The following is a 19,058-nucleotide window of genomic DNA, read 5'->3' as shown; positions in this document are numbered from 1 at the left end:
TGCATCTTGAAGCATTGCCCTCAGCTTTCCTGAAGCCGTCTTGATTGTAGACTTGAACAGTCATAACTCCTGGTGAGCATTAGACTGGCTAGATATGGTGAAGGCTTTTTCTTTTCCTTACCACAAAAATAATTCCGCAACTATGTATTTTCAGGTTTCTTTCTGTGCTCTTCAAGGCCTTTGTGGTGCTACTGTTCATTTTATATTTGTATTTTTTAACTGTAATGATGCCCTTTAACGTCACTCGGGGCCACATACTGAGAGATCCCGTGAGCAGCTACTAAATGCAAATTCAGCACTTGGAAGTCAACTCCTGACTTTTTGTTTCCTTAATCTATTTAGGAAATGGCAAAGAATCCCTGGACACCTGACCACGAAACTGCCTTACAGTCAACTGTCTTTTGAGATTGTAAAAATCTGGGGAAAGTGTCTGTATTTTCCAAATAGATAACCCAATATTCAAACCCCTTTAATTATAGCTGGTCACATTTTGATTGCCTCATTTCAAGCCTGTTGTGGTTGTGTACAGAGGTTGTGTACAGAAAGAAATATGCCACTGTACATATCACATATGGAGGCTACATTAATCACTTTATACAATTGCTTAATGTGTTTTCTTAAAAGCAGCAGATGTGAAGACAGGGAAGGAGAACTGAAGCTGGTGTATGTTTTATTTTTTACCTTCAGGCTAATTTTGATTAAATTTAGAGAGTTAATACTATGCATGAGCTACAGTGAGCCTGTGTTTGAATAATACTACTACATAGAAACAGAGTTCAGTCTTGAGGGTTGTCACTTCTTAGTTTCTACAGAAACATGTAAACACACAGTAACACAACCTTGATGTTTTCACTGGTACTATTTTCAGTGTTTTATCATGTTGTTTTAATTAGTCACTCCTTAGTATGTTTTTGTCGCTGGTATTATATTTTATCCAGCAGGAGCACATGACCCACTGTGTATATTTTTTTCTTTTTATATAACCTTGTTTTAAACAGCAGCGAAAAACAGCACTCAATATTTCAGCTCATGCCTTCATCAGAGTAAACAAACGTAATGAGGAGTCGGTAAACATGAAATAATCAGCCTTGTCACTCATATCAAGCACCGATTCTTGCAGTCAGTTTCACACACATGCTTTCTGATTCTTGCTGCATTTCATGTAAGATCAGAAGATTCTGTGAGAATCCAGCAAAATGTGTCCAATAAATTTCCACTATCTCTAAACTCTGTAACTCTTTAACACATATTGCATCAAGCCGATATGTGCACACCGATCACGAGCAAAAATCGGTTTATAAATGCGAATGTAATTATTAAGTCATCCAAAAGGACTTTGCTTTTCCAAAGCAATGCACCCAGATTGCCAATTTGCATTTGGGAATTTATTGTCAGCCAGGAAAAAAAATGTGTGTCTCTGTTCCAGAAAATGTGAAGTTGAGCTTGTTTTCTCTGCACTTTCTGTTCTGGGATCTAAAGTTTTACTTTTTGCCTTGTTTTGTTCTCCCACATACACGATCTACAACCACAGGGGTCTTTAAGCGTATAAATAACTCTACTAGTAGGGCAAGTAATGCACTGCCAACCAAAAACCAGTCCTGAATCGAATCTTTTTTATTCTTTATGCTCAAAATGTTTCTTCAGTGGGTTATTGTGGAAATGCGTCGGATCTTTTCAAACAAGATAAATCTAAAAAGCCCTTCAAGGTTTTCTTTGAATTTATTTGAAGTAAAGGGCAAATTCTTCAAAATTCAATATGGATTTGATCGGACAAAGGTGAAAACTTAAATACGCAGAGTTTGTGCAAGTAAATACACAGCAATGCTTTTATTTGATATACTGCTAGCAGCCAATATTCACTACACCTTCTTAAGGCTTCACTCTGAAAACAGTCAAATCATTTTACTAAGATAAGACCTTGTTGGACACTTGACCTTGCATCCTAACCAAAAACACATTTTTGTATTAATCTGGAAAAAATGGTGAAGAGGCAGCTGGTTTTAAATTCCTTACAAGAAAACAGCTTGAAATCAATAGAGCTTTCTTATCGGTGGTTAAGTGTAGCTAGTGGGGGACAATTGTGAAGTCTACTGTTTATTTTCAACACAGCATGAATTTCATATGCGAGCACAAGTTGAACCAAAGTTGCACAACGTTAACTTTGACTTCATACAAGAGAACAGAAATTGTCTTCAGAAACGGATTATTGTGTTAATTCAGGCAAGCCACAAAACCCACCTCAGCACACAGTCAGTGCTGTGTACAGCTGCCAACACTGGAAGTGAATCGCTCATCGTGCATTGCTTTGAAGCTGACAGCTGGTTGATTTCTGACATTTTGGGCTTTGGTTACGAAGGTGACACTCTGACATACTTACTACCGGGTCATATGTCAATTATACTTTTTATTTTATACTTTTACTACGTTTACTATGGTTTTTATGTTACTGCACTGCTTCTTGTTTTATTGCTGCTGGCCTCTGTGAGCTACCAAACAAATTGACTATGTGCACGTTAGCATATGCTACTTCCTGTGCAGAAACTCCTGTGGGGAGCTTTGTTTCCGGTGTCCTATTCGCGCCTGGTTTACGGTCCAAAACAAGTTAAGCAAATGAATGAATCAAGCGGCGATTTACATTTCTATAGATGTTTTGGGCATTTACCCAATATATCTGTAAATGATGTTCATCGACATGTCGATATTTATCCCTGCGCCTCAGAGCAAAATAGAAAAGGGATTCAAATGTTATATTTCTCAGCTGTCCCTCGTTTATCCTGGGTGTTATGTTCTAAAAATAACCAGCGATAGGTGAAATCAAGTAGCCAATTTTATTTTTTGACGGTGCAAAACGTTTCGTGGACATCGTGGACATACTGCACTGCACTTCAGAGTCACACTGCCAGGGATCGTTGCGGCGATTCTGTACTGTACAGGAGAGACGTCACGGAGGAGATCGTCTGCAGCGATCAGGACGCAGGACACAATGTGATGTAAAAATAAGCATGCAAACTTGCACTAAAAAAATCTGCGAAACAGCGAGGTGAAATGTGAACCTCTTTATAGCGAGGGACCACTGTAATTTTGAAGGTAAGTCACAACATACCTTCGTACATACTAATGTATAGAAACCGTTACCAGCAATCATTCATTTTTTGTGTGGCTCTTTTTCACGGTGTGTTAACATGCTGTGTAGGTGTGTACTTGACTAGCTGATATCGACATAAGGGAAACATCTGGTTTGACTATTCTTCACCTGTAGTTTGAATGCTGAACATTTGCCTGTTTAAATCATAAGACCAGTCACTATACAGAGATGTGCTTCTGAATGTGGACGATGTGTCTTCTGCTGCAGTAATGCAGTTCTGCTTGTGTTGAGTGATGTAAACAACTGATTGATCTAAACTTTTTAAACGTCAAAATTGATCATTAGATTTTTTATGACACATCAGTGGTGAGTGTTCCCACCTCCTGCTCTTTGTAACTTAACGCGATCTTTCCGTTTTCGAGTTGTGGAAATGATTTTGGAGGATATCTTCGCAGTAGCGATTGACCGCAAAGTAAAGCTACCGGAAATGTACAACCCCACATCCGGTCTCAAACCAGGAAGTTAGCATTTTCTCGTGCACAGGGTCAATTTGGTTGTAAAACTACAATTAGGGCTGTTCGATATAACATTATATAAAAACGTCTATCGTTTCATTTTACGCTATCGTTTGTTTCGTGGTGTTACAAAATAAACTTTTTCATCGTTTTGATGGTCACTGTAGTGGCTATATTAATTTCTTAAAGTTCTCTTTTTCTCTTATATTTTATATAACCACACTATGGATGGACAAGCGCCTGTTTTTATGCATTGTGGTTAGCAACAAAGACGGTAACAGCATCGCGTGTCCGCTTGTTTATGTTCCACATAAACCTTTCACAATAAAGCTCAAGATCCTGTTGAGACTTTTCAAAATAAACTGAATCACGTGAAAGAGCAGATTATTTACGGATGAGAAGTAAAAAAGAGCCGCCAGGTGCTAAAAAATAAACCTTAGACTCAAACGTTAGAACAGGCTTTTCCCCGCAGCACGCCGTGTAATAAATACTCACAAAGAAAACGGCGGCCATTACAACTTATGTCTAAAAATGTATCGTTTCATGCATCGGTTAAAACACTCGACTCCAGCTACATGACACGCAGCAGGAAACACTTCCCGCAAGACGAGCTGCCTGAGATTCACAGAATTTACAGAAAATGTTACATTTTTGTGATTTATATCGTTATCAGGACGATAGAATTCTTATTTCGGGATATGAGATTTTGGTCATATCGCACAGCCCTAACTACAATGACAATAAAGTTCCTTATCTTATTTTATAATTAAAGGTATTCTTTACTCCCACTGGTAATCCCTTCAGTTGCTTGTCAATTTATCATAGATCCTAACCACATCTGGCTGCCAGCGGGTATTTTACTCATGGTTGGCTCTCTTCCACAGTGTGTTTTTTATCCTGTCTTCCTCACATTCAGCTGATCACAGGAGATGGCTGCTCCTCCCTGAGCCTGGTGCTACTGAGGGAGGAGCAGCCATCCTCCCTACTGGTAGTTCTTCCTTTCAACTGTCACCAAGTGCTTGCTTAAAAGTGGTTGTTTAATTTTGGGGATTTGGGGATCTCTCTATTATTGTAGGGTCTTTACTGTACAATATGTTGTTAACTGAATTGAATTAAAGTTCATTCACTTGATCTGGTTTCCAGTTGCCACATTTCTGCAAATCACTTTCAGTTTGTATATAGCTTAATGGGTGATTTTCACATTGGGGACGATATTTAGGTGTCCTTAGTCCACCTGCAGTTGCTGTTTTAAGGTTCAAGCCGCATTGTAACCTACCCTTCCATTGCTGTTCCTCTTTTCTTTTGTCTGAATCTATTTTTTTTCTACTCTGGGGTCTTGCTGCTATTTTTCCTACCTTAGCCTTTGAGGAAAGGCAGTAGGTCCCAGTCTAGAGCCACGCTGTCAGATATACTCTACTGGTCCTGATTGAAACATTTTAGACTGTTGTTTCTGTTCTCTCTACTTTATTTGATTGATAGTAGTGATGGGTATCCTGTGTTCTGCATGATGGAAACTTTTAGTAGATAACTATTCATAGCTGTAATTATGGTGTTTGTTTTCAAGTGGTTTCTTACCATTTATTGTTATAGGAAAATTGGTGAAATAAGTCTTTTTTCAATTATAAAATGTCTTTTAATTAGTTGGCTGCTTTCTCTTTCAGCTTATGTGGATAAGCATGAGGCCTTCTCATGGTTCCACCAGTAATTGCGTTCGTCGTCCCAAGATACAGTCAAAACGAGGTGTCTATAGTTCTGGTCCTTGGAGATAAGCAGAGAGATGGAGAATTGCAAAAGTACCAATCAGTATGGAGCTCCAAAGGTCTGGAGCCAGATCTGCCATGCCAAAGCCAGAAAACTCTTCCCTGCAGGTTTACTCAGCCAGTTAATTAAAGACAACAGTAAGACAACAGAATGGCAAGAAACATGTCTCCACATTAGGGAATCTGTAAAGGGACTTTCCGGATGGAGTTAAACATGTCGGTTCATTTTCAACATCTGTTCCTTGACTGATTAGCAGAACTGTCTTTCCCCAAGTTTCTTCATCACAGCCAGGGAGGAACTCTGCTCGTGGATCAGTCCCCGGTGAGCCATGTCTGCATCATCAGCAGAGTGCACGCACTTCTACCATTTTGCAGCAGAAGTCCTGCTGCTCTGCATCACTGACTGGCCTTGCTCCTATCGCCTGGAGCTGGGTTTCTGACCGGAGTGAGGTACACTTCTACACACAGCCTTTCAGCGGAAGAGATTTTGTGCCCACAGAGAGCCATAATGCGTGAGCCAAATCATCCTGATTAGATCAGATCAGATTAAACAAATGAAATTGGCCAGAAGGAAGTAAATAGTGAGAATTTTGCACGATCTCCTGTGTTCCTATTCTATATTTTGCTCCTGTACTGAAAACACAAAGGGGTGGAAGAACTTAAATTTTAAATTTTTTGCTGTGAGCATTATTCAAGTTAGGTAGTCTGGGTAGGATGTCCCCAAGTCTTGTGGCTCAGTTCTGAAATATTACAAAGAAAAACGCCAAACCATATGTGCATAATAAAAATATTTACCATAAACTTTGGATTCAAACCTGCAGTACTTCTGCAAAGTGAAATTCTTCATCGCCCGATTTGGTGTAAATGAGCAAGAAAAGATTGAGATGGTAAACACTGAGCCGTTGTACCGGAAATAAAAACTTAACTGACACCATTGACTGTGACATCAGCTCAGCTGTGAAAGACTATGACAAATATAAATTTTACAGAGGAATCCACCTACAGATCAGCAGTCTGCCTGTCCAGGCTGAAAATGAAAACCACGCCGCAGATGAATTCTAGTAAATCACTGACATTTCCTGTCTGCATGACAGAGCATTTTTAATGTCTATCACTTTGTTTGTCTATTAATTGCTTGAAATATGTGTTTCTTTCTCTGACAATGCACCACCTTTATAGTTATTTCTTGGCTCCTGACATGCTGGCTGCTTACTGCAAGAAGAAAGAAGATAACAGTGATTTTTAGCCGAATTCTTGTGCACCAAAGCGAAAAGGTCCTGAAAGTCTATTTTTTTTCTTTAAAGCAGCTTATTACTGTGACTGATGGCGTCCTGCATCAAGACGTATTTTTTTCATAACCTGTGATTCTGTGCTTTTCTCATGAGTTTGTCTTGGACAGGGCTCAGATGATGAAAAACAATGACATGCAGTTCTTGTGCATCAATCAGGAATTTAGCAGCATTTAGTGACAGCTGTGAGCTTTTTGCCTCGTGCTGCCAGACCACTGTCAAACATATTTAGATTTTTGTTTATATTTAGCATTGTAGAAAATATGAAAGGCAATTTTAGGAGCTACATTTGTTATGTGAGTACATGTGAGGAGTTGAGGACCTAATCGGAGTACAAGACAAGCAAAATTTCAACAAAAATACAAAAAGCTCCAAAAAGGGAATAGTAAATGTACTTGTGCTCACAGTATATAGCACCTTTCTATTCTGTGCACTCAAAGAGCTTTTTACTACAAGCTACATTCACACAGTGCTTTATTCTATGCCTTTAAGCACCTTTTAAATGTCACACGCACAGTCACTCTGATGGGTGCCATTATGGGTTCACTATTTTGCCCAAGAACACTTTAGCATCCAAAGTGGAAGAGCCAGGGATTGCACCACAGATGATTGGTGGAGAACCCACTCTACCTCTGAAACCACATCCAAACAGAAAACCAAAAGCCATCAGAACATTACTCAACAATACAAACTTTAAGATAAAACTTGTGGGTTTGACAGTAAAATACTGGCAGCGGGGTCTCCAGCACTTTACTTTTAAATTGTACAGTGACCACACTGTAATTTATTTGACTTTTTTTTAAAACTGCTGCTAAAATAAATATAGTGACAAAAGGTTTGATATTCTTTTCAGCACATCACGTTATTGTAGTTCAACCATAAACTATGTACACCAATCGCAAAATGTTGATCCATACCGAAAGCTTACCTTATGTATCAGTGCCAAAAGCTCCTCAGTGTTCACTAATGATTGCATTAGCAACAATCAAGCTAACCTTAACCTTGCTAGCAGATGATAAGCAGTGATATATGTTTAATGTTGCTTTTAACAATGCCAAATTTAAAGTTTCTAAACATAAAGACTAAAAAATTGAAACTTACAACCACTAGAAAACCTCTCACTCACTGCTGAAAATTCTCAGGACTGTTAGAAACCCATTATGCATTTGTAAATTTGAAATTTGTAGTATAGGCTCTATATTAACTAAACTGCCACAAGCTCCCAGAATGCATTGTTATTTACAGAATATGACAGTATTTTTTGAAAGACAGCCTGCTTACTGTAAAATTATGTTAGAATTCATACAGCAATTTGTTACAGTACAGATGGCATAACAAAGGGAATACATGATTAGGAAATAGGAAGGGAATGAGACACAGGCATATACAATTGATAGGAATAAAAAGAATAAGGGAGGAGAGGACACAGGACATGAAAGAAAACTAACCTTTAAAGTTAAACAGGCCATCAATTAGCCAAATCATGAATGCAACAAGACAAAGACAGGCACAAAAAGAAGCACTAAAGAGACCAGTACTGCTACTAAAAAACGCACAAAAAACCCCCAAGATGATGCAAAAACTAAAACTCATTACTGAAATACAGATGAAATGTACACACACACCAAAGGCTAAATAGAACTGAGACTTATAATATCTTAAAACAACAAATTAAGAGAGAGCGAGCAGAGATTCAAGTCAACCAATCGGATGATAAAATTCAGATGCATCGTATGTCATCACTCTGTCACTTTGAGTCAGTTAAGCAGTAGTTGGTTACCATGGTGATGGCTTTCTGTCTGACTGACTGTAACCAGCTGTCATAAGTTCTCTGAAATGGGCTTGGCACTTCTCTTGCATAACAGCTTATCCAAACTGTAACTCAACTCGACCTAGTTTAATAGCCCAGAGTACCCTAAGAAGTTGATCTGTGTTTTTCCTTTTTTTGTGGGGGTTGGGGTCCCTCATGTTAAAATTGTGTGTCATGGGTTGCGGTCTTTAAGAATCCTCGATCGAATAATAAATGATCTCTACGGGTAGTTAAATAGCACTCCTCTAACTCAAATGCCTACAGATCACAAATTGTAAGTCTGTCAGCTTCGAAAAAAAAATTGTTTGGAAGAAGATGAATTTTCCTTCAATTTGGTGCTAAAAATTAAGCCTGCAGAGTAGAAACTGTGGGCTCAGCAGCAGGTCAGAGAGGGGAAAAAAAGAAAATAGATATTCTGCTTCTCCAGCTCTGTTGGTTAATTTGTCCGTAGTATCAGGTGCAGTTTTAAATCTGAAAAAAAAAAATCAATTGGACCTACTTCGATTTCAGTTCTTAATTCATGAGGCAAATAAGCAGAAATGGATGGATAATGCATCCACACAACCAGGAAAATATAACCAATCAGAATAGAAGTCAAAACATTTAAGATTGAACTCATAATACTTGTATCAACATAAGGTCTGCTAATAAGGACAATACAAAACAGTGACACATTTACTATGGCAATTACACATACAACAATTAATTAAACATTCCAGTGAATATAAGAGTTTATTACTGTATAAGTGAGAAGCGCTTACTTGCATATTGTGTATTATTTATGTTCAGCCAGTCATTAAAAATCTTTCAGAGCTCAAGTTGTAATTATATATTATGTTGGGTGATGACTTGCAACGAATAAATTAATAATTGTTTGTCATTATCGTCGCTTTCGCTTCCTTTATTGTTATTTAAGTCCAGCTTTCACGCCCTTCATCGCTCTCCCATCACTCCTTCTTCCATCATCACCCTCTGCAGCCTTCTCTCTCCCTGCCTTTCATTACTTTGGCTCTTTTACACTTCATCTCTCTCTCCCATCATGCCTGAAAGACTTTTCACTGGCTAATCACCAAAATGCACACAGGGCAACATCTACTGAAAATGCAACTTTAACTGAAGCAGTCATCTAAGTCTTCGACAGTCCTTACAAGGGCTGGTGGCCGCCCCAGCTGACACTGGACACGAGGCAGCGTACACCCAGGACAAGATGTCCATCAAGTCATCATCCTCGCATTCATACAGACTTCTGATTTAAAGCCACTAACTTCACCTAACATGCATGTCACATAATGTATGAACTCCTGCAGAAATAAACGCCCACTACAGCGGGGAAAGCACTCCACAGTTTAGTGCCCCAGGTTCAGGTTCACACCCAGGTAACGGTACTACCCACTGTACTGCTGTTAAATAAAATACATGAATTTAAATTTCCTTTCTCAGCGAATGTGAGCGACATTTGTTTATCCTTCTCAAAGAAGCACATTCATCCACACCTCCTTATTTACGGTGTCCTTGTGAACTCACAGTTCCTGTTTGAAACCTTTGCAGTCTAATGATTAAATTATTTCTCTTCACCCTCCACAAAACCAGCCACAGCCATGCATGTTATGACACTGTGCACACTAACAAGCCAGGCGGGAGGAAAGCAAAGTGAAGAGAAAGAAGCTGGAAAGATTGAGATGTGACTCAGACCATGAGTTTGCAATCAATTAGGGGCCTAATAGATATTCCCCGGGCCTCTATGTTTCAAGGAGAAAAAGGAAACTTATTTTCAATACCCTGACAGCTTGATTAAACGTTCCACCCAATGACATTAGAAAAGGACCGGGATGGATATTTTTGTGTTGCTGTAAAATAAACAGCCATTATCCCACCAATGTAATAATAATGTTCCACAGAAATGCTCATTACAAAGCATAATTAATGAACAACCAAATCTTGCCAAGCCCAACTCCAATGGATTCCAGGCTTGATTTCCCCATGCTGTTCCATGTGGGCAAATTTAACTGAGATAACGCTAATGAACTGCTCTGCTTTCTGCTAGAGAAAAACGAAGCTCACGCTGTTTGAGACTTCTTTTTACACTTTCGACAGCCAGAGAATAAATTAAACGAAGCTATATTGTGTCTGGTTTGCTTTTTCCCCCACCTGACTGTAGATGAAACAAGTCCAAGTCTGACTCGTCAAGGACCGAATCTCAAATATTCCCTTCAAAATGTTAAAGAGAAAGTGTAGAATATAGTCTTGAAGGGGAAAATTAAGAATACACTTAGATATGATGAGGCCTGAAAGTTAGAGTCAAAATGATACTTAAATTTTATTTTTTAATTTAATACAGAATGTTTCATTTTATAATATTAACCCATCAGTTTGAATAAATCTGTGGAGGTGATTTCAGAATACTTTTTCCTTTATTAATGAAAGCGTGCACTCAAGCTGCATCTTCTGCAAAGGTCTGTGCAAAAGCTTTCCCAGCACGATGTGAGAATTTTCTAAAGAGCTTTGCGTGGTGTCAGGAATACTTGACTTGCTCAGATTTTAAGTGGCACACAAAATTATCAGCAAGGTTTAGGTCAGGTCACTGCGACTGCTACTTGTCCTCTGAGATTGCTACAAGGCAGACTTCTCGAGTTCTTTAGTACTAGTCTCGACAGCGTAGACAGAATTGTTTTCACCTTTTGAGTTTGTGTGTGATGATATCAAACTATGATGAGGACCCGGGAGGTTTGAAGTACTTTGGGAGGTGTCTTTTTCTCTCGCTGTTTCTCAACACAACAGTGCCACAAATATACATTCATGAAACTTTAAGTTATGGTGGGTAAGATCAAAAGGAAGACAATTCAAAAATTTGTATAGTCTGAGCCATGTGTACTGAGCACTCCTCTAATAATTTAGTAATGACTGCTGAGTACTCCAGAGATGGCAAGTTTTGGTTAACCAGAACTTGAGGTGTTCATCTTCTAATGCTGTGATTACTTTGGGCTCTTTGGATGGAACTTTTTCGGTCCTAGAGGGCCCCGTAATGCTAGCTTTCAGTCTAGTCCTCATTTGGCAGTGACCAAGCCCCATATGACATTCTGACACTTTTACTCAATTCTGATGCCACATTATCTGGGATCTGGGTAAACTGAGGACAGGTCATATTAAAAGTAAGTAAATAATGGCTACAAGTGGATGGGAAGTGCCCTCAAGAAGCCTGTCATTTTAAATTTTTGTGTTTTTAGCGTGATAATTAATCTATTAAAGTTGGCTGAACTAAGAGTTTATAAGATCTTCGTGTCTGTGACATCTGTATTATGTGATAAGCCATAAGTGTGGGAGTTTAAGGAAACATACATTGAATCATATTTAATAGTAGAACCTTTGCCTATCTATATTTTACATGATGTCTCTGTCTATATGATGTCTTGATCTTATGAAACACATTCATCACATTATTACTAAACATTTATATCTATCCCCAAGGCACCATTTTTCTTCTTCTTAGCAGCATGAAAATGAGCTTGACCCTTATATAGCTAGATTACTCATCATTAACAGTATGCAGTGTATTACCATTGTGCGGTATATCCTGAATAACAGCCATGCAATTTACTGCACTCAGGTTCTATTTAAAGGACTGAGAGTCCAGGTTTGAGAGTCCAACTGAGTTGTATAACTGTAATTTATAGGAGGCAGGGTTGGAGGGTCAGCTGCCAAACAGTACTGCATTAATGAGATTTGATCAAACCCCCAGCACAGACGGTAAGCACACACTGACATTAAGAAGTTAATGTTATTTGAGCAGTTTTGAGCAGCCTTCTTTCCCCCTGACTCTGCACGTAGTAAGGTCCACAGCTATGCACTGAGCTGTACACACTTCTAATAAAGGTTGAAGACATGGAGCAGGGCTTTGAAGTCTTTATTTGAACCAGTTGTCAAACTGCAAAAGCAAGAGAAAAAACTGGCGATGGAGAGATTCAAAGAAAAGCGCCTTGAGGCGACTTTTGTTGTGATTTGGCGCTATATAAATAAAATTGAATTGAATTGAATTGAAAAAGAGATAGTTCTGATAAAGTAGGATTTGCAAAAGTAGCTATTAACTGCCACGGAAACACAACACGGTAATTAACTACACGGGTTAAAAAGAGTAATTATCAATTAACCCAACATTAATGTAACAGCTACTTACTGTATTTACAAAACAATAGTGACATACAGGTAGTTGCTGGCTTGCTTAGCGGTAATTTGATAAAATAAAGGCTAATCAGCAATCACATAACACCTCAGGTATACCAAAAAGAGTGCCTCTAAAGACTATTCTAGTAAGGGCATTCAGGGTTGGAGTGTAGATGATTTGCTGCTTAATATTTCATTGAGATTCCCTGCCTCTGCTGTCTGAGTCCATGAAGGTTTAGCTTCTAACAGGAGATTAAAAATTTAAAGTAAATGAATGAGCAAGTAAAATACTACACATAAATATTAGGCAAATCTTTAAAAGGCTAGAATTACTGGTTATATGATCGAAACAGAGAAAGGTTAAAAAGAAAGGTGAAAGAAACTATGCTATTTAAGCTAGCTAAAATAGTTAGCATTTAAGGCTAGCTACAAATGCTGAAAAACACAGTTTGAATAACTGGTAGACCTAAGAACGGGTGAAAGGGATGTTAATGTTTGTATATTGGAGTTTATCAGAGTTGTGGAAACAAGTAGTTTACGTGAAGTTCATTTACAATAGCAGAATCCCCCCCCCCCCCCCCCCATTTTGCTACTGTGTATACCTATGCCTACCAAGATTTAACTTCTGCTGCTTTCAACATAATTATAGTCAATTTGTTTGTCTTTTATGTTATCCTAATTGCTTCTTTCTGTAATTGTTGTCAAGGGTTTTAATTTGACGTGCTACGCTTCACCCCATCTATCAACACTAAATGAGATATGGCAAGATTAAAGGTTAATACAATAATTTAGGTAATGTAGTCTAGCAGATATTTAAGTCAACTTTGGCCATAAATTTTATCTAAACACTAACTTTTCATTTGAACAAATGTCCACTTCATATTCATCCATCCATCCATCCATCTTCATCCGCTTTATCCGAGGCCCTGTCGCGGGGACCTCCCTCTCCCCAGCCACCTCCTCCAGCTTATCCGGGGGAACACCAACGCGTTCCCAGGCGATGTGGAGCAGCAGCGACTCTACTCTGAGCCCCTCCTGGATGGCCGAACTTCTCACCCTATCTCTAAGGGAGAGGCCAGCCACCCTTTGGAGGAAGCTCATTTCTGCCGCTTGTATCCGCGATCTCGTTCTTTCGATCACTACCCACAGCTCGTGGCCATAGGTGAGGGTAGGGACGTAGATCGACCGGTAAATTGAGAGCTTCGCTTTTACACTCAGCTCCCTCTTCACCACGACGGACCGGTGCAGCATCCGCATCCACTTCATATTAAATAACATTTATCTTAAAGTCAGTTCAAACGAACATATCTGGATTAGGTTAAGTAGGACTGTGTGGGTACACTGGACAAAAAGATGGAAAACTTTGGTTTGCAGTGGTAACTGTTTTATGTAGGAGTAAAGCAAGATTGTTTTAAAATCTAAACCTGCCCCATCCAGCATTGCCCATAAATTAATCAGAACCTACTTCCTCTATTGTTTATTCCATTGTTCTTGAGAATTTTAAATGAGCTGTAAACATGAAACTGAAAAACAAGCGAGCTGTGCGTGATCGATAGTACGATCAGCAGCCAGAGGAGAACGGTTTACACTATCACAACTGGCTCACACATTACTGAGAAATCTTAGTAGGTATAGCCCACTACACTCACTGAAACCGAATAAAGTTAAATGCCTTGAAAGATGACAAAAGACCAAAGATCAAATATTAAGGAAACACATTTTGCTTCAGAGATTATATTCATGAGATTTTCCTTCTGCTCCACATTTGTTCTGACGTTTCTTTCTCTTTGTCTGAGGTGATTCAACCTAAGTCTAAGTTGAATTAAGGACATTCATTTCTTTTTCATTTCCCCTTTTCCTTCCTAATAACATGTACCTTGAAATCTTTGTTTTTACCTGTTTGAGAATTCATGGTAGATAATCTTTTCTTTTGAATGGTGATCTGGCAACTCTCGGTGGTGGAGATTTTTTTTTCTATTAAGAGGATGAAAGATTATTGTACGATTCTTGCAACAGTGAAAAGAGACCTTAGGCAGCCGGCGTTATTAGTGTGAAAAGTGAACCTTGTCTACCTCACTGTCTGTCTTGACTAGTCAGTCTCAACCACAATCAGTGAGATCTGTAAGCCTTTTCTTTCACCAATCCTCCGTAACTCTAGTTGATTTGGCTGTAATCGTAATGACTGTGAAGAAAGTACTAGGTTTGCATGTACTAAGAAAGGCACAAATCACAGTGATGATGCATATGCAGAGTTGTGCCCAATTACCAACACCTCTCATGCAAATGTGGTTGTTGCAATTTTGATGCTCTCTGAGGCTGGATTGTGCACGAAACACCTCATTAAATGGAAGAACAAAGAAGGATAATCATGGAAGGCCTGAAAACACCCAAAGAATGTTTAGTTCATTATGTCACTGCTGGTCATTTTAATATATTATATTGCTCATTGCTGATGTTTTTTCCTACATTTTTGTCCACATCATCTTTTTGTACCCTCCAAATGCAGGTGCTCACGTATACCATTAGCGCAACTTTAATGCTGTGTTAGATGCTAGAATATTCCCTTTGGAGCTATAGTGGTGTTTCATAATTACAAGTAAAGTAAGGAACATTTATATATGTTACATAAAAAAAAACCCAAACTGTATTTATCTCAGATGATCTGCAGCCTTTTTAAGCTTTACTTTAGTACCTCTAATCTGATTTAACTTATGGCACACACAGTAAGTTACATAGTGTCTCATCATCTCACTGTTACTGAAATCAGTATTTTAAGTTCATCTCTGTTTATCAGACCAGCTGAATGTGTGATGGCTTTAAGTCTTTATATAGTTGAAGTGAAGTTTCCTTTGGTGATTTGTGTGCAAACTTGAAAATTGACAAGCTGCCATGAATAGACAGCTGCAGAGCTCCTTAACTACAGCAACATAAATATATGCTAGATTTTCTTCAGGCAAGGGCCAATAAAATCTACTGAGAAGGATTTCTGCAAATGTACAGATCTGATGTCTAAAGCTGCAACAAGTTGCTCACTTTTTGATGAGACTCGGATGAGCTGCTTAATGTTGTAATACCAGCACATAGTCTAACATTAATACAGTCTAGCTTGTCAGTCCTGCAGCTAGTCTAAAGTGATTCAGCATAGACAGAACACTCAATGATTATTAATGAGGGGAAAAATATATATATATATTCCTCTCTTTCTGCTCCTCATTCACTCCCTGTTTGTCTCGTCAGTGCATTTGAAATATCTGAAACAAAGTGTGTCCACAGTGACACACTTTGAATGTCAAATATCACTGCGCGCTGATGAAATGTTTACAGCCTTGCTGTCAACTTCATGTATGTGCAATAGCCAAATGGTTACATAAACATTTTGTATTTATGATGCATAACCAGACTGGGTAGTATATCAATTTTTTAAACATAGCATTTCAAATGGGATTTTATGTTCTTATATAAGTAACCTAAGACCACAACTTAAGAAGGCATATGCAGACAGAGCAAATACAAATTAGGAAAACATCTTCATATTACCATATTACATGCCAGAAGTGTTCACGCATCAGCAAATAAGAGGTCGGCATGTTTGACAAAGAAATTTCATTGGATGCAAAAACTGATAAATCCATTTGGGTTTGTTATTCAATGCTTTATGATTCCTTAGGTTGTCGGTTTATTAATGGTGCTAAAAATATGTATGTTTTTTTTTTTTTGTCCCGTATGTTTTTTTTTTAATTTAACATATCTTATGTGTGCATCCACAGTGGACTGGTTAACATATTCGCTTGGCAAGCAAGAGGTTGTGCTAAAAACTCAAATCGAACACGAGGAGCTACCAACTATCGCAACCCCTTTTGAATAAAGGAGCAGCTGCTACTACTGATAATTAACACATTTGTCTGCTGTAATCCTAACCTTTGCTTTTTGTGTATTTTTAGGCTGCCAATTCAAATCTTCATTTTATGACATACAATTAAATGCTGAAAGTTGTCATATATTGTATGTTGGAGGACATAAAGTGAATTTTCACGACACATTTCTTTTTGTAGCCATTTTAGTGTATTTTAAATCAAATTTGAATTGTGTTTTAAAATAAAAAAAAATACTTTGAAATTGCAATGATCAACAGATAGCAAGTTTCATCAAAAAATGTTGCCGTTTCTGCTCGACTCAACTCTTGAATGATATTTGGTGTTTTGAGGCAGCTTCCATATTGATTAATTGCCATTTAAATTGTTTCATTTACCTGATTGGTCAGATCACATTGCTGTGAGATTTTTGGTGAGATTTAATTGATTACATACCTGATTTGCCATGACAAGTAAGAAGATGAGTTATGGGGGAGCACGCACAAAGCCAAAGAAGTAATACTGTACCTAATCACCTGCTAAATCGCTACAGTTTTGGTTCATTTCTGATGCTCTCTAATCACTTGCTACATCTTCTATTTAAACTGCACAATCCTCTTTCCAGGGTTTTTCTAATCCGGTTATATGGAGAATGACTCGGCAAGCTTTAAAATTCTCCTGTGGGTTAAATGTCTAATTTTACTACACACAATACACATCCCACATTTTGAGAAATACCCAACACATTTAGCAGAACAAGTGAAACACTTTGAACCTCCCGAAAAGGCAAACTGGTGTGTTAAGGAGTTGTTACTTGGCAGAGGATTGCTTGAGAGTCTTACATTCTCCCACAGAACATGCTGTTAACTTGTGCCTAACTACACAATGTGCCAATGTTATCTCTTATCCAGTAAAACGCAGCATTAAATCCTCTGCAAAATGAGGTGTTTTCATCATTAACGCTCCTGGCAAGGTCTACATGCACCTCCCTTCACTGGTGGCCTATTCTTCAGCAGCGTGACTTTTCCCTTCCTTCTACATCAATTTCAAATTCTCGACACTTAACCTTGTCAGGATGGAAAAGATTACCACAAAGATACCACCACTGAGTTGCCAAGGGCAGCTCTGTTGTGGGTACAAATGTGATATTTTTGCAATTGTTGGACCTGATTTCATCCAGTAAATGTATTAATATCTGTTGTCTGTTATCATAAACCTCATTTGAAATGAGGATGGAATAAAGCAGTGAAAGAATGGAGATGACTTGCACCGTAATAATTGAACTGAAACCCCAAAGATTCTACTAATCTCCAAATTTCCTCTTTACTGAGAACAGTTCGTACCAAAAAAAACCCCTTTATAGTTAATTAAAAATAGTTTTTAATATAAATTTTATGTTTTTTTCCCTCTTTTATTTACCAACCCGGGACTCAGATTTGCTGTCAGACACTAAAAGAATAAAGATTTACATAGAACCAGGATACTGCTTAAAGAATCACCCCAAATATGTGATTGTCTTTGTCTTTTTGTCCAAACTGTCATCACACAGACAACTCACTCAATGGCCACTTTCATTACCTTGCTTCTACCTGCACATTCATGATGCAAATATCATGATATCATGGTCAGCAACAATACTCAGATGTGGCTGTGGTATTTAAATGGAATTCAAGGGCTCGGAGTGTGCCAAAAAAATCTCCCCAGACTGTTACATCACCAGCTGTCTGAAGCCTTAATGCAAAGCAGGATGGAGCCATGATCTCATGTTGTTTATGTCAAATTCTAACAGCACGATGCAGGTGTCACAGCAGAAATTGAGACACACCAGACCAGCCATTGTTTTTCCAATCGTCTGTTGTCCAATTTTGATGAACCAATGTAAACTGTTGCATCGATTTCCGACTCTTAGCTGACAGGAGTAACATGTGGTGTGGTCTCCTCCTGCCATAGCTCACTGCTGCAATTTGCATATTTGCTCTCTTTTGGACCATTCTGTAAACCCGAGAGTTGATCATCCAGGAAAGTTTCTGAAAGACTCAGACAAGCTGTCTGACATCTACAGTCATGCCATGTAAGTCACTTAATTACCCCCCCCCCCCCCCCATCTGATTCTTACTTTGAACTTAAGCAGAGCATTTTGACTGTTTTGTCTTCATACCTAAAGGCACTGAGTTGCTGCCATGTGATTGGCTGATCAGATTTGTACTAACAAGCAGTTTAACAGGTGTACCTGTTAAAGTGGGCAGCAAGTCTATAGTGCTTGTTTTTTTTTAAATAAAATACTCCTTTACATTACAACATCCAAATTCACTGTTATGACTTCACTATTAATGACAATTATTTAAAAAAACAGTATATAGTTTGTGCTACTTGTCTTTTAAATATGGATAATCTTTTAAAAAAGCTTAACATAAGGATCTTAAATGTATCTAAAAATATGTGTTTTTATTGGGCTGCTGAACCAACATGAGAAATTCAGATATTTTCGAATGAATTTCCTTGACTATTGACTTTAGCCATCTCACCAAAAGGGAACCTTAAGAAGATTACTACCAAGGATAATTAGCATTGCCTGTAAGTGGTATTATTT

The sequence above is a fragment of the Neolamprologus multifasciatus genome, chromosome 8 (genome assembly GCF_963576455.1).
Source record: "Neolamprologus multifasciatus chromosome 8, fNeoMul1.2, whole genome shotgun sequence".
Classification (NCBI taxonomy): domain Eukaryota; kingdom Metazoa; phylum Chordata; class Actinopteri; order Cichliformes; family Cichlidae; genus Neolamprologus; species Neolamprologus multifasciatus.
This window is presented reverse-complemented; position numbering follows the sequence as displayed.